General features: G+C 35.1%; 1 protein-coding gene across 5 annotated transcripts in view; it reads left to right on the top strand.

Annotated features, from left to right (window-relative positions):
* Nucleotides 1-15,650, top strand: part of Fgf12 (fibroblast growth factor 12) — a 556,448-nt gene that overhangs the window by 348,249 nt on the left and 192,549 nt on the right. The window lies entirely within an intron of this gene.

Genomic DNA, 15,650 nt, shown 5'->3' on the forward strand with positions numbered 1-15,650 from the left:
TTTTAGCCTTGGCTGGCCTCAAACTCTAATTGTTCTGATTCTTGCCTCCTATGTAACTAGGATTACAGATTTGAGCCACTGTGTCCAGCTCCCTGACATGCAATTTTTGAAATAAAATTGCCAAATATTAAAAGATTAATAATAATATCCTCAGAAATAGTTTTTAAGTACTTAAACTTTAGAGTTGACAAGTTTAATAACTAAATTCAATCATCAATCTATGACAATGTATTTGCACTTTGGGAAAATTTCAAATACAAGCTTCATAGGCAATAATGGTAACTTTCATATCTTTGAGCTTCTTCATAATCATATAAATAACTAAGGGTAAATTCATAGTATTCTAAAATTACTCAGAGTGCCATATTATTTTCTAAAATTTGTCTATATTCACTGCTAGATCTTTAGTGTTGGACATCCAGGAAATGTTGATTAAATAACTTTCTAATTGGGTTGGGATTCTAATTGATTGGGAGTTGGACTAACAACCTACAACTTACTAAATTGCATAAGGCAATCTAGCAAGTCTGTTATTTTATAGTGATATATTTTTTAAATTAAGATTTGAGAAAAGATTCAAAATCCTTAAAATGGCACGATGCTGTTATTTTCCCCCTCCTAAATTTTCTTTGTTTGCTTAACATTGTACATTACAAAATGTGAATTATGAGGAAGAAAATATCTTATTATAAAGTATTTCATCACGGGGTTCTTGCTCCTGAGTTTGGCAAAGTTGTTACTTAGCTTCTTGTGCTTTGTATGTGGGTTTGTATTTTTGTGAATGCATTCTTTAAATGATTCAAGTTTTCCATTCAGGATTGAAGAAGGAGGATGGCCTTTTCTCTGTGTAGCACTGTCATTTGAATGTTGATTTAGGGAAGCTATCATTAGAAAAGGACATATCGGGGAACTGCTTATCTGTATCATCCATATTAATCCTGAGATCTCAGTTTCATTTTTACCAAATGAGGTGGCCAGAGACAATAATGTTATTAGCATCTTCTGTTAACACTGCTCATTTTAAAAAGGGACAAATTACAAGTTGATGAAGATTGATTCAGTCCACAACTATGGCAAATAACCATACTCACTTCCTTTCACTTGATGCTACCTGAACCCAGCCAGCTACCTGGCAAGTATGTGACACAATGGGAAAGGCGTAGGAGCACATGGACTGCTTTTAGAAAAGTCATTGAAAGTAGCTGCTCTGCTGATGCTGGGTTCAGCACTAGTGTACAGCCACACCTACAAATACATATTTTTTTACATATGTAATTAAAATATGTCAGCATACTTGTTGATACATACCTACCACACACACTGAGGGTAGCAGATTATGCATTTTATCAAATGCCTTTAGAATCTATCTGAACTCATAAATTCAAAACATTTTTTATTAAGATGAACTATGATACATACTTTTTGATGAATTGTTATTAAAATTGATGTACAATGTATAAATATAATATAAATTTATCTGGATACTTACTACCCACTTAAAAGTTAATTAAAAATTTCAGTACGTTTAAATTGCCCTGTGTTCTCTCTAATGGAGTCGTGCTTTTCTTCATTACTAGACGTAACTTTCCTGAATTTGGCTTTTCTCATATTCATAGACTTTTAAAATATATTTCTTTGTATAAATGTATACTTAAACCACTCATATTGTTTTGCATATTTTAAGCTTTTTATAAGTGAGAACATTATCATGTATATCTTTTATATACTTTCATCTTTACTGTTGTAGCTGTGAGGTTTACACAGATAATATACTTGCTTCATTTAATTCATCAAAAAAATTACATTGTTGAAATAGAACCAAACATTTATTCTTTTTTAGGGGGGCAGGAGTAATTGCCATTTTTATTTTAAGGCAATTACAGACAATGCTGCTGCCATCTTTCTCATAAGATGTTGAAGAAGTTTTCCTTTAAAAAAGGACACATATCTCACCCTTGGACTCTTTATTTTGATACCCTACTGCGTTACTTGGCTTTCAATGGAAAGCCAAGTACTTGTGATAAATTAACTTAAAGGGGGAAGGTTTATTTTGGCTCACAGCTTTGGAAGTTTCAGACGATGACTGATTAGCCCTGTTTCTTTGGGCCCATGGTGGCACAGTACATCATGGAGAAGTGCTTGGTAGAGGAGGGCTGTTCACCTCATGGCTGGGATTTGAAAAAGGGAGGAAGGTGAAGGGTCCTCAATCACCTTGAAAGTATGTCCCCATACTTTCAAAGAAAGAAATGTCCTACTAGGTCTATCTTAGAGGTTTCAGCCAACCCAACCCCCTATAGCATCATAGTTTTGGGCCAATCTTTTAACACATGGGCCTTTGGAGGACATTCTAGATCCAAACTATAGCACCCGCGTTACTTTTAGTCATAACTCTTATGACCGCTTGACACATATATTTTTGGCATTTATTCATTTAGTTTGGACTTTCTTCCCCAGGAGAATATAAATTCTACAAGTGAAGAGATTACATTGTTTTGATCTTTCATTTATACTTAGAATGGTCTGCCATATTGATAAACACTCAATACAAATTGAATAGATGAATGAATGAATGTCTCCTTGTGAATGTACAAAAGTTTTTCTAGTTCATTGACTAAATACTTCTACACACCCACATATTTTTTAAGTTCTTACTTTTGAAGTCATTTTAGATTTCAGAAAAGTTACAAATTAGTGTAGCAAGCTCCTTTATGTTCTTCACTCAGCCTCCGCTCATGGTGCTGTGTATATAACAGCAGTGCAACTATCAACACCAGAAAATGAACACTGTTGCAGTACTATATACTGAGTTACACCCTTTGTTCAGATTTCACCTTTTTCAACTAATGAACTTTCTTTTGACCTTCCCCCTACATATTAAAAAAAAATTTCAAATGAGACAATTTCTGTGCATACTTTTTCTGGGTGAAAATTAGGGCTAAAATATATTGAAGAGATTTAAATTCTGCTCATGTTTTAATAGAAAAATTATAAGTCTCAAAGTTGTTAAAATGCCTTTTCTTTCTCTACTTCGTGTGGGTGGAGAGTAAAAGAAGTTGATTGTTTTATAAAAAATCTTGTTACTATGAGCATCTGTCAGAAATGTGTTGTTTGGTTCACTAGGCATCATTAGGTCCAACGAACTTTACCATGGATCTTGCACAGAATTGATAAAGACACCTGCTCTTTTGTTCATGGAGAAAAGACTAATTATATGTAATTGAATACAAATGCAAATGGGTTTGTCGGCAGTAACAGATAAGAATCTGTACAAATGTAATGATAAAAAATGCAGAACTGTGTTGGAACACTGGTACAAAAAGACAATTACCATTTAGAGGGTATTAATAGGAATATTTTACATAAAAATAAAAAAACTAATTATTCTGCTCTACAAGTTTCCATAGAAGAAATGTTTGAAGAGGTTAAAATTCTGGGAAGAAAATTATGAAGATATTATAACCAAGTACATTGTTTTCTTTTCCTCTGAACATAAAGTATGAAGATCTCTTTAACTAGGGAGTGGACTGCCTGATAAATTCGTGCAGTGGACAAACTGGAGATAGCCCAGGGCTTGCTGTCTAGGCACCTGAATTGAGGGGAAAGGCTTAGTGTGGAAGAGAAAAACAGGAGGTCAGAATAGTCTCAGAATTCAGTCCTGAGATTTCTTGCAAAATTATTCTGAATAGGTCAGACAAGTAAATGGTGTTGAATTGTGAAGGCACAAAAAGGTACATACCTGAGAAATAACAAAACAGTATGTGACAGCCAAGTGTTGGCTTAGCACTCCCAGTAGGCCTTGGTGTTCTGTTGGATATAAACATTTCACAGCTCACAAAGTACAAAGTCAGACAAAGCCACTGTGAGGTGATGGATCAAGATGAAGGCAAGGCTACTTTGGAATATTTTTTTTGCTATACTGGGGCTTGAACTCAGGCCTACACCTTGAGCCACACCACCAGCCCTTTTTTGGTAGTGGGGTTTTTTGAGATAGGATCTTGCAAATTATTTGCCCAGGTTGGCTTTCAACCACAATCCTCCTGATCTCTGTCTCCTGAGTAGCTAGGATTACAGATGTGAGCCGTTGGTGCCCAGCTGGTATCATGTTTAACTACAGACAAAACAAAGGATGTTGTTCCAACTACAAAATGACCACATCTTTCTCGCTTCTTGATTTTTGAGTAGCCACTGCTGCTTTATCAAACACAGTTTTAACCTTGCTCTGATCTTCTTGTCTTCTACATAATAATTATTAAGATACCCCACCATAGAGTTACATTCGCCTTTTAAAAACAACTTACCTAGAGGAAGTATACAGTTCTTTGAGCCCTCCCTGAAATCAGTGAATGCACTTGAATCCTCATGTCTTCTTTGACCCTCTTGCTGAGACACTGCACTTCTGCCACAGTGTTATCTTTCCTGCTTGCTGTGGAGTCATTAAACCCAACTTTGTTCCACTATTTTTTTTGGCAGAACAATGGTGGGATTTGAACTCAGGGTCTTGCCTTTGCTAGGCGAGTACATTGTCATCCATTGACACAGTCAAAAGCAATTTTCTTTTCTGTCCTGCCTCTGCTACCTGACTATATTCTTGGTATTTTCCCAGATAATTTATGTACTTATCAACATATAAGTACTGTATTTTTTCTCTCTGTCTTCTCTCATTAATTACCTTTTTAGATTTAAAATGTATACTCTAAGGTTTTTCCATATTGATACATTTTTTAAAAGAATTATTTAAATACCTAATTTGCTATTGATGAATATCTCAATTGCTCCTAATATTTTGAAAATACAAACAACGTTATAAAGAATATCCTTGCACAGAGCTAATTTTTCCTCTGTGCTAGTGTATTTACAGGATGGGTACTGAGTCAAGGGTGTGTGCTCTTTAAAAATTTTCTAAGCTAATATCACTTCATATATAAATTTAAATGGAGAGTGTTTCTTTTCTTATGTTCTGGTACACAAAATGTTAGTAAATTTTGGGGGGTGTTATTACCCTAAAATATAAATTTTAATTTTGCTTGTTGTGAGTTAAATGTTTTATGTCTTAAGAGCCATATACACTTACTTTTGTATTGATATGTCTATTTATATTTGATTCTATGAAATGTCTATTTTTCATTTGTAGTAATTCTGTATGTAAAAAAAATTGCCCCTTTGTTATGTATTATGTATCATGTTTACTGATTTTGTTGTCTTTTAACTTTTTCATCATCTTTTTCTATTTTCTGCTTTAAAATATGCTTTTTATCCTCCTTTATATTTTAAAAAATGCTTACTCCACAATTGTGAAAAATTCTCATGTTTTGTACTAATGTACTATTTCATTTTCAATATTCAATATATTATTAATATGAGATTTATTTCTCAAGGTCCTTTGATTCTAGATTTCTAATATTTTATGTTCCTTTCAATAATAAATATAAATGTAGTCTTAAGATTTCATGAATATATTACATTCACTATGAGTTCAATAGAAACTCATAGTTCAAAATGGTCTGGGTCTGATTTTCAGAAATCCAATTGGATATGTAAAAATTTAGTCATCCGGTTATGTTTTCTGTATAATACCAAACATACAATGTTTTGATACCACCAGTCACAAGTATATAGACATAGCCAAAGCCAGCAGAAGCTCGTATCGCTAAACCATGAACAAAAACGGGATCCAAATGGTTAGTTGGGGAAAATAATCAAGGGAATTTTGTATTTCTAATTACAAGCACCAGCAGATACTGCCAAAAGTTATAAAGATATTCTTTCTCTCCAACAAGTGGTCTTTCTAATGTAGAAGTTCATCTCTTTTACCTGCTCAGGCACATGTATTATAGTATTCGTTGGAGAATGAGGGCTATAGCATATCTAATTATAGGGATATTATTTTCTTTTTATGTCATCTATATTTTAAGACTATGTCATGAATTTGTAGGTGTGAAATCACACATATAGGTTAGATTGAAAAGAAGCAAAATGCATGTGTTATCCTGCTGATTTTTTTGGCAAAGTTATTATCATCTTGAGCAACACTTTGGTACATGTAATGTTGTTACTCTATAGTGCCATATCTTTTCAAAAGCACAATTAGTCTTCAGCCTTATCTTATGAATTCATTTACCTAATTTTATATTTGTTAATGAAGGGAAAATGTTGCATTGTGACTTGATATGTAGAAGATGGCTCTGGTATTTATTATAAATTTATGTTTTCTTTGACTCTTTAAAGACTGTGCCTCCAAATAATATTTGTGAAAAGCTTGAAGAAGAGCTGCCAGTTATCTCCTTGAATAATTTACCCTTCACATAAATTGTAAAAGAATAACTCATGAAAAATTTTAAAAAAACTTTGGCCTGTCACTTTCTTCTTAATTTTTTATTTCTTTTTTGACCATAAAACTTGTGCCACCACACAACTGCCTTGTCAGCAAAGCAAAACATGAGTCATTTGAAATTGTACTCTTTCCAAATTGCTTCATTACTATTTATGAGCATGTTATTGGCAGAATATATAGTGGTGGTTAAGAATCTTAACAAGTATGTTAAGAATCTTAAGAATCACACCAAATATAGTGGCATATGCCTGTAATCCTAGTACTTGGGTGGCTGAGGAAGAAGTATTATAAGTTTAAGGCCAGCCTGAATTACATAGTGAGATCTTATGTCAAGAAGAAGAAGAAGACGGAAAAGGAAAAAGGAGAAGGAAATGAAGAAGGAAGCAAGAAGAAGAAGAAGAAGGAGAAGGAATAAGAAGAAGGAATAAGAGCAAGAAGAAGAAGGAGGAGGAACAGGAAGAATAAGAAGGAAGAAGAAAGGCCTTGGACAAGTCATTTAAGACTTTTTGGATTTTATATTTGTACAGAATAAGAGAAACAGAATCTTTAAGATTTTAATAGCCTTTACTTTTCTTTCAGTACAGAAATAAATGTATGCTCAGAAAAAATTATCAACAGCTTTCATTTCTCTAAATACCATGTGTTCTGAAAGGTACATTGTTAGTAGACAGGAAATCTTTTTTTTCTTTTATTATTCATATGTGCATACAAGGCTTGGGTCATTTCTCCCCCCTGCCCCCACCCCCTCCCTTACCACCCACTCCGCCCCCTCACTCTCCCCCCCCAATACCCAGCAGAAACTATTTTGCCCTTATTTCTAATTTTGTTGTAGAGAGAGTATAAGCAATAATAGGAAGGAACAAGGGTTTTTGCTGGTTGAGATAAGGCTAGCTATACAGGGAGTTGACTCACATTAATTTCCTGTGCGTGTGTGTTACCTTCTAGGTTAATTCTTTTTGATCTAACCTTTTCTCTAGTTCCTGGTCCCCTTTTCCTATTGGCCTCAGTTGCTTTTAAGGTATCTGCTTTAGTTTCTCTGCATTAAGGGCAACAGATGCTAGCTAATTTTTTAGGTGTCTTACCTATCCTCACCCCTCCCTTGTGTGCTCTCGCTTTTATCATGTGCTCAAAGTCCAATCGCATTGTTGTGTTTGCCTTTGATCTAATGTCCACATATGAGGGAGAACATATGATTTTTGGTCTTTTGGGCCAGGCTAACCTCACTCAGAATGATGTTCTCCAATTCCATCCATTTACCAGCGAATGATAACATTTCGTTCTTCTTCATGGCTGCATAAAATTCCATTGTGTATAGATACCACATTTTCTTAATCCATTCGTCGATGGTGGGGCATCTTGGCTGTTTCCATAACTTGGCTATTGTGAATAGTGCCGCAATAAACATGAGTGTGCAGGTGCCTCTGGAGTAACCTGTGTCACAGTCTTTTGGGTATATCCCCAAGAGTGGTATTGCTGGATCAAATGGTAGATCAATTAGACAGGAAATCTTCAGTTTACAAATTCCTGTGTGGTGAGGTCAAGGTGTGTATAAAGATCTAGAGTTCCACACATACGTGATAGAGCCAGTATTTAAATCCAGGGTATCAGACTAGAGATTCTGTGCTTTTGGGTTAATTAATCTCATCATGTCCTTATACCCTCATTTGTTGAGTGAGATTATTAATAGTACTTAGATCACAGGGCTATTCTATGGATTAAATTGGGTGACTTGTGAAAAGTCTTAAAATTCTGTTAGAACACAGTATTATCTGTTGTTGTTTTCGCCAATAGACTTGAGAGAGCCCTTGTTTGCATAGAGCTCATAGTCACTGGTCATTTTAGCAGAAATATAATTCTTCACAGTAGCTACTAGTATTATATGAAAGAGTTTGGTGGTTTTTATGTTGGAAGGTATTGAAGAATGCTTTAAGTCAGTGGTTCACAAAATGTGTAGTTCCTTATGCTGTATCCTCAACATCATCTGAGAAGTTGTTAGAAACACACAGCGAAGCCCCAGTCATTTTGCACCAGAAACTTTGAAGTGAAGGCCCTGCGATCTGCACTTTGACAAGCATGTCCTCCAGTTCTGATGCAGTGGTAACTGCATACAGCTGGTAACTCTCTTCTGCTTCCAGAATTTGGAGGCTTCATATTTGCTAATGAAGGCAACTTCTGTCCTGTGACAGACATACCTAGTTCTATGGGTATCTGACTCCTAATGTAATAGGGAAAGCATAGGCCTACAGGGACTGAACTCCATCTTCCTTGTATCTTAAATGCATGGAATTTGTTCCATTTTGCTTTATTACCTGGGGAAAGCTAGGGCTCAACTCCAGAAAGATATGTGATCAACCATAGCTTTGGGGAAACATACAACCAAACATACAATTATATAGATAAGCCTGTACCACTTAGTTTTGTGTCAGTGCTAATTCCTTTAGCTTAAGATGCCTTTATCAATCTTCTACACTTGGTAAGAAACTTATCCTTCAAAAAACCCTTTCCCTTTTGTCTTTGAGAAACTTTATTTAGCCATCTCCCTCAACTGCTTCACTCACACAAAATCCTGCATTAATCACTCACTTTGATCTACTTTTTACTTCAGCTTTATACATTCATTTACAGCTGCAGAAATCACATTATACTAGAGTTCCTTGTTGCATTTGTGTTTCTCCTACTAGAATGTGACTTCCTTATTTACTCTTCAATCTAGCACAACAATGACATTTTCTAAGATTCCAAACAACAGGACCACAGACGTGTTTCGTTTAGCTGGCACACTCTGAGGAGAGACTTCAATGGAGTTAAGCAATGGATGTGTTTCCTTTTCCCCATTTTCTTTCTATTGCCTAAGTCCTGAAAATTTCTGAGTTTGGAAGAGCTTTGGATCTTACTCGATGTCTGTGAAAAGTAGCTAAATGCATTAAAGGAACAGTATGTGCCTCGTAAATATCAGTGATTATAAGCCAAAGTAGCTCGGGCTGTGAATCAATATAACCTGTTTTCCACCCCAGATTATTTCTTTAATTAGCTTTATGATCCTTTTCAAGATACACAAAGTTTTTGTTTATTGGTTTCCTACTCTGTAAAATGAGATGTTTGGGAAAATTGATCTCCAGTGTTCCTAACAGATCTGAAATTTTTTTAAAGCTTCTCAGGTGACAATAATTTTTGTTTTTACCTTTGAAACACTTCATAAAAAGGACAAAATTGTGAGATCAGATAGTATGATAATTTTTGCATCGAACTTTTAAACAATAGTGAATTGTGCTTTCAATATGTACAGATTTGAACCACTTCTTGTTGGCAATACCTAGTCCATCCTCCTCTCTTCTCTGAACATTTGCAAAACCTTCCTAGCTGGGCTCTTCAGTGTTTTTACACAGTCTGGTCTCCACACTGTGGCCAGTTAAGGCATAAGTTAGGTAAACTCATTTCTCTGCTGAATTTCTTGCATCACAGCCCAAGAGTAAAAGAGTTTTGTATAAACCCACCTATTGCCTTCTGACTTCATTCCTCCTGTTCTATCTCATCTTTCTTCTACCAATCTCCTAGTGGGAGCATATCAACCCTGCTCCCTTTTCAAGGCACCAGAACAAGCTCTCCTCCTCTTCCTGAAATATTCTTCTTCCAAATCTCCTAATAGCCCACTCTCTCCTCTTCTTTGTACCCTACTCAATACATTTTCTGGCTAACCTAAATTTAAAAATCTTTGCTTCATAGTCTCCTTTGTTACTTGAAATTTTTTTCTAGAATTCTTACCATTATATAATAAACTTATGTTACTATCTCTCTCTACCACTAAAATATTTTACACACACACCACAAATTTTCCTCATTCCATACTTGCCAATGCTGTTTCTTAGGTTAATTATTTCATCCTCTAAAAGCAAGATAGGTTGCTTTTTTTTTTTTTTTTGTGGTTTTTTTTTTGCTGTTTCTTAGGTTAATTATTTCATCCTCTAAAAGCAAGATAGGTTGCTTTTTTTTTTTTTTTTTTTTTTTGTGGTTCTGGGTTTGAACTCAGGGCCTACACCTTGAGCCATTTCACCAGTCCTTTTCTGTGATGGGTTTTTCCCAGATAGCATCTTGTGAACTATATGCCCTGGCTGGCTTCTAATTGTAATCCTCCTGAGTAACGGAGATCATTTCCTGAAGGTATGTTAATGGTGCATTTACTCATAAGAGGGGGAGCCACAGACATGAGCCACTGGCACCCTGCACCCAGCTGCTTTTTTAAAATTTTTAATCTTTGGAACCTTTTCTTTCCCTATTTCTTTAGCTGGAAGTTTTGCTTTTTTTTTTTCTGAGCAAACTGTGTATCTATTAAAATATTATGCAGTTGCATCTGCAAATACTTATTGTATATGTGACTAATTTACTTTAGGTTACAGGTTTGTTGAAGGCATTAATAATGCCTGATTTATTTCTGTATTGGCCTATGATAGGCCCTTAGTAATGTGTAAGGCCTTGCTTGATAGTAAATTGAAGGAAAATTGATAGTATTATCAGGCTACCATTTAAATTGAAAAGCGTAATTAGATTTGTACTGCACTGGGTCAAGGAGCTTCTCATTTACAGTGTTGTGTCTCCAACACCTAGAATAGTTCTTGGCACATATTAGATATTCAATATTCATTGAATAAATGAATGAAACTGAATTCAGAAAACACCTCCATTAAATTTGAATATGATTTTGTGGGACAACACCCAGCTTGAAGGATTAATGCAGATTGGATCATGCTTGCATTTTGTTTTGAGAATGATAGACAATTTCTTCAAAGGAGACATATGGAAGTAATTTTCTATTATAAAAATAGGAAGAAAACTGAGTATGCTTAGTCTGGAAAAGTAAACTCTAGCAGGAATAGTAAAAGAAGACACTGTTAAACAGTATTACATATATCTTCAAGGTGGCATGTGAATATATATCCATGGTGATAATTACAGAGACATTATTTCCTGAAGGTATGTTAATGGTACATTTATCATAAGAGAGGGAGCCATTGTTTTTAGTATTCATCTAGGACCTGCAGTATAAATTTAAGATAATTTTGCAGGAAAAAGAAAATATACATTCAAATGTTTTAAGAATAAAATGAAAGAGAGGTAGTCTCTTCAGGTAGTAGAAAATGGGTAAAGGGTTTTAAGTACTTTCAGATTATTAAAATCTCTTTGAAACACTTTATCTGATTTTGAGTCTCTGAGATGTGAATTGATTTGTTCAAGGTCGTGTAAGTAGAATTCAGTTCTACTAGATCCATATCATGTCATCCTTTGTCTATTTAAGTTAAAGCTTGAGCGTTTACATGGGTTTATTCATAATCTTAATTAATGGCAGTGGAGTTTGCTGTGTGTGGCTGATTTGATTAAGTATTTAGTTTATAATCACCAACCAAATGAGAGATAAACTAGAAATATATGCTTATCTGGCCTAGTATTTTTCAGGGCACACTGCCATGAAATATAAAGAAAAGATTGTATATTTTCAATATGGCAATTGGAAAAAAAATGGCTACCTATGTTCCAAAGCATTATTTTTTTTAACCTATGAGTTTAGGAAATATCTGTAATAGCAGCTGATGTTTATTGAGTGCATTCTAAATGCTAAGCATGGGAATAAAATTTCTAGAAATTTTATTCATTTAAGCTTTATAACAACATTGTAAAACAGATCATGAAATCCTTTCTATTTTGAAGATGAGTAAACTGAGACACAGGTAAGTTAAATAGCTTTCCCAGGTTCACACATATTTTAAATGATAGACTCTGGATTAGAACTCAGGGAGTTTAATTCCAGAGTTCCTTACTTAATCTACATTGTATTCCCACTTTCTGTTTCCTTGCTCATATTTCCCAACACACAGTAAGTATTCCCTTAAATCATACTTACATATTCTTCTGACAACACTTTTAAAAAACATTAAGAAGGGACTATTATTTACTTATAAAATATTATGGAAAATAATATGGCAGTAAATATTATGATGGTTATATTATAGTGATCTAATGACAGGCTAAACATCGAACTTGAGAGAATTTTTTCTTCAGTATGTTTGATGTATTAATTAAAACTTTTTGTTTTATTGTAATGATACAATAACGTTAAAGGCTTTAACTAATCTGTTTTCCTATTTTATATATCTGACATGGGAAGCTTGAGTTATTTATTTGCATATCTGTCACTCTATCTATCTATCTGTATTATCTATATATTATTAAGCAGCCTAGATAGAGTTGTACCAAACTGGCATCCAGCCAAGATCTAGTGAGGATACACTTGGTACTTCTGTTTTTCTTGACACTGAAACAGAATGTAGAACATATATTCATGTTAAATTATGTCTGTACAGCTTTCTTACACACATTCATATCATTATGTTAGAGTTGGATTAAAAAATATACTAGAGCACTTCTCCTTGCTCTCTCTTACTTAGGTTTTGGCAGAAGACATCACTTTTATTGTTTCTTTAATATGTGCCAAGGATCATTTCCCATGCTTGAAAAGCTAATGTAGTTTTATGACCAGTGTATAGGATTTTAGAGAAATTGTGGATATTAATAGGCAAAAATGGGAATTATAAATAAGTGCTTCAAGTTGATGTCAAATTTACCCACATGGCAGGAAGTACACTGGAAAGACTAAACAGGAGAAATCTATGCCTTTGAAGTGTGACCAAGAGTAATTTCAGGGAAAATGGAGTGCTTGAGCAGTGTTGATGAATTGTGTGAGAAGTCATTTTGGAAACATATTTCATTCCTCATTTAGGGCCTAGATCCAGTCTTCTCATCTTTGGGAGAATTGATCAGCGTCTAATTTAGACAGGACTAAACCCCAGTGCATTTGGGATTCCATCATGAAGAGGATGGAATTATCACTTCTTAGTCTTGAGTATACTAATAAGTATCCTGTGTTTCCTATGCCAAAGAAGATTACCCACCTCCCTTTGCATATTCAAACTATCTAGAACAATGGCTCCAAATTATTTGGGTAGCTTTTAAAACTTCTGATTCCCATGTCTAACTCCAGAATGATAAATTCAAAATATCTAAGGATAGGACTCTCACATCAGTATTGTTTTAAAATAACCCATATAATTGCAAAGTGTGGTCAAGCATAAGAACAGTCATTTATTCTACTTTGCTTCTGATACTTCAATGTGCATCAGAATCAGCTGGAAAGTGAAAGTACTGATTTTTGTGGTCAGGCTCCAGAATTTCTGATTTACAAGGCTAGGGGTTGGGTGCTGGAGATTTGCATCTGCAACATACTCACATTTCTTTTACCACTGCTCTAGAACAGTGCTTCTTTTTTTTTGTTTTATTATTCATATGTGCATACAAGGCTTGGGTCATTTCTCCCCCCTGCCCCCACCCCCTCCCTTACCACCCACTCCGCCCCCTCCCTCTCCCCCCCAACCCCTCAATACCCAGCAGAAACTATTTTGCCCTTATTTCTAATTTTGTTGTAGAGAGAGTATAAGCAATAATAGGAAGGAACAAGGGTTTTTGCTGGTTGAGATAAGGATAGCTATACAGGGAGTTGACTCACATTAATTTCCTGTGCATGTGTGTTACCTTCTAGGTTAATTCTTTTTGATCTAACCTTTTCTCTAGTTCCTGGTCCCCTTTTCCTATTGGCCTCAGTTGCTTTTAAGGTATCTGCTTTAGTTTCTCTGCGTTAAGGGCAACAGATGCTAGCTAGTTTTTTAGGTGTCTTACCTATCCTCACCCCTCCCTTGTGTGCTCTCGCTTTTATCATGTACTCAAAGTCCAATCGCATTGTTGTGTTTGCCTTTGATCTAATGTCCACATATGAGGGAGAACATACGATTTTTGGTCTTTTGGGCCAGCTAACCTCACTCAGAATGATGTTCTCCAATTCCATCCATTTACCAGCGAATGATAACATTTCGTTCTTCTTCATGGCTGCATAAAATTCCATTGTGTATAGATACCACATTTTCTTAATCCATTCGTCGATGGTGGGGCATCTTGGCTGTTTCCATAACCTGGCTATTGTGAATAGTGCTGCAATAAACATGGGTGTGCAGGTGCCTCTGGAGTAACCTGTGTCACAGTCTTTTGGGTATATCCCCAAGAGTGGTATTGCTAGATCAAATGGTAGATCAATGTTTAGCTTTTTAAGTAGCCTCCAAATTTTTTTCCAGAGTGGTTGTACTAGTTTACATTCCCACCAACAGTGTAAGAGGGTTCCTTTTTCCCCGCATCCTTGCCAACACCTGTTTTGGTGGTGTTGCTAATGATGGCTATTCTAACAGGGGTGAGATGGAATCTTAGTGTGGTTTTAATTTGCATTTCCTTTATTGCTGGAGATGGTGAGCATTTTTTCATGTGTTTTTTGGCCATTTGAATTTCTTCTTTTGAGAAAGTTCTGTTTAGTTCACTTGCTCATTTCTTTATTGGTTCATTAGTTTTGGAAGAATAGAACAGTGCTTCTTAAACAGTTATCACCTGGAGATCTTGTTAAAATTGTGATACAGTAATTCTTGGATGGTCTTGAGATTCTTCCTCTCCAAAAATTCCAAGTGATACAGATGCTGACAACTTTGATTGACAAGGGTTGGTCCACTGAATGGTAAGTCTTGTGAAGCATCAGCATCACCTGGGAGACTGCTTGAACTATCCTCAGCTCTTGAATAGGATATTGCCTTGTAACAATCCCACACATTGAAATCATCTGAGAGTTGAAAATAAATGTTGATATTTAATCCAAAGTCTTTCTTTTAATTAGTATGGTTGTGACCTGGGCATCAGAATTTTTATAAACTACCCAGAATTATGGGATAAGTGGCAAAGTCTGTGAACCATTGAACTAAATTATTTATGCAATATTCAGATATGCCTTTGACATTTGCATTTTTAAAACTTTGGGATGAAGTTATACAATAAGATATTTGTTTTAAAGTGTAGTGCAAACCATTTTGTTCTGTCCTGGAATTTTTTGTGATAGTCTACTGAAAAACAAGCTCTCAAGATGGAGATGACAAGTCAATGGCACAAGTGTACCTTCCTATATCCACAGCTGATATTTCTAAGTTCTCACCATACTCGTTGTCTGGCTTCAAATTCCTTCTTCAGGAACTGTTTCAGGCAGCTGCAACAAAATGACTGGACTTTCACACATAGCTATATTTTGCATGCTTCATTTTTATTAACACCAACAAATTAAGGGCCAACTGTATTTGAGTTACTGTGTTGCAAAAATGAATTTTATACAATACCTGCCTTCTGTCTGTTCCTGGAGCAAAAGAGGAAGTTGGACTTTTATATAAAACAAAATTAATGCATTGTGTCT

Source organism: Castor canadensis, chromosome 5 (genome assembly GCF_047511655.1).
Source record: "Castor canadensis chromosome 5, mCasCan1.hap1v2, whole genome shotgun sequence".
Lineage (NCBI taxonomy): Eukaryota > Metazoa > Chordata > Mammalia > Rodentia > Castoridae > Castor > Castor canadensis.